Raw genomic sequence first — 2019 nt, 5'->3', positions numbered from 1 at the left:
CGCCCCGGCCCAGGGTGTTCTGTTTTCCCCCAGCCAGGCTGCCGTGCCCCCCACCCACCCACCGCTCTCCTTCCCCGGGGCTTGCGTGGCCCCGACACGTGGCACATGCCACCAGCGACTGGGATTCCTCTTTTTTTCTTGCCTGCCATCCTGCTGTGATGCCTTCAGGTGCCCGCGGGTCTCCAGTGCAAGAAACTTCGTAAGGAGCTGCCTGAGAGCACCGAAAAGGCGATGATTCGCGGCGGTTCGTAATCCCCCCTGGACACCTGATGGGAGGACGGGCTCCTAATTAGATCAAGCGTGTAATCGGCTGGGGACTGGCGTTCAGATTCAAACTGTCCTCGGTTCAGCGGTGCCAGTGGCAGGCGCTGCCATCCCGCTCTGCTCAACAAATCGCGTCCTCGAAGCCCGCGCAGCCGGGGAAATCACGGCTGCGCTCACAGCCGAGGGTGAATTCCAGCGCTGGGGGGACGGGGATTGTTTCCTGAATCAGAGACGCTACCAGCAGCTGGAGGTATCTCTCTCATCAAGCCAGGCTCGGTAATTACCTGGACAAATTAGCCATGCGTTTTGTACGTGCAACTGTGTTGGCGCTTTTTTTTCCGCTTGAAAACCTTGCTAGAATCTGCAAACTGCCCCTACCACTGGCAAGGGATCGCTGGGTTGGTTTTCTTTAGAAGACAAGCCGACGCTGGCCGTTATTTCTGATGCCAGCACTGCATTGTCCTGCTTATTGCAAAAAATCAGCATGAGCAGAAAGAGTTGATCCGAGGCAGCAAAGGCGCGTGCTCTCCCATCGCTGCCGTTGCCCCTTCGCCCCGGTGCTGCTGCTGCGTCCTCCTGCCTGCTGCATGGGATTGATCTATGCTTGCTGGTGTTTTCTCTTCACTTTAATAGTTGTCTGGTTTTAATATTGCATGAATCTGCGTCCGATTCATCTGCGTTTCATTGTCTGGCGCTGTTTGGTTTAGGGCAGTGCCTGAAATACCCCCGGCAGAGAAGTGCTAGGCAAACAGAAGGTGTTTTTCTTGCTCAGCAAAAGCTGCGGAGTGACCGAGCTGTCCCTCCGTCTGGAGAGGAGCCCGAGCACCCATCTCCCTCCAGCACCCGGGGGTCCCGGTGCAGCACCCACCGGCCCAGGTGCTTGCTCAGGAGCCCGTGGGGAGGACGGTGCTTCCTCGGTGCCACCGTACAGATGGATTTTGCTGCGTGCCCAAGTCACTGAAGGTGAAGCTGAGCTCAGGGCTGCTCCGGACTGTGTCCCCGATGCCCTGGGCAGAGCCTGGCTCTGGGTGGCTCTGGGACAACAGCACCAGAGGGCTCCAGAGCTGGAGCAGTGGTCCAGAGCCAGCCTGGAAGGATGCTCCGCTCTCACCGTCACCATCCTCGCTGGGATGAAGGCACAGCCGGCACAGACCCCGCCAGGGCAGGGGGGCATCCTCCCACCTGCCCCATGAGTGCTGCTTCACCCGGCCCCTCCAGCCCTGTCCTGCCAGGTCTCGGCAAGCCCAGTGGGACACCCCAACAGGGACGTGCTTCGGGCTCCGGCCGAGCACACTGCTGGGGTTTCTGCTTGCTTCTTCTGCATGGATGAGGAGCCGGCGAGAGCTGGAGCACAGCCTGGCATGGGTGGGCACGGCACATGGTGGGGGCCCATGGACATGCACACCTCGGGAGCACAGCGAGGGGCAGTGGGGCTTTGGGGCAGGACCTGGCGGGGGGGCACCCCACCTTTGCTGGGGTGCAAGGGCAGCCCCAGCACCGCTCCGTGCACCCCAGCTGCATTTTGAAAGCAAACCCACCACCAGCCCGCTGCGTGTGCACAGCCCAGAGCTGGAGCCTGGAGAAGCCATTTCTTCCCTGCGCAGCTCCAAAGCTCTGGAGAGAAGCTCGGCATCTCCCTCTAACAATGCACAGCCAGATGCCCAGCAGCACCCCCCTGCTCTGGGGGACGCTGCCCGCTCCCCGGCCACCCTGCAGCACCCTGTGCCCCCCCACCGCTTCTGCTGCCCCCTGGCC

Source organism: Egretta garzetta, unplaced genomic scaffold, assembly GCF_000687185.1.
Source record: "Egretta garzetta isolate BGI_Z169 unplaced genomic scaffold, ASM68718v1 scaffold223, whole genome shotgun sequence".
Classification (NCBI taxonomy): domain Eukaryota; kingdom Metazoa; phylum Chordata; class Aves; order Pelecaniformes; family Ardeidae; genus Egretta; species Egretta garzetta.
This window is presented reverse-complemented; position numbering follows the sequence as displayed.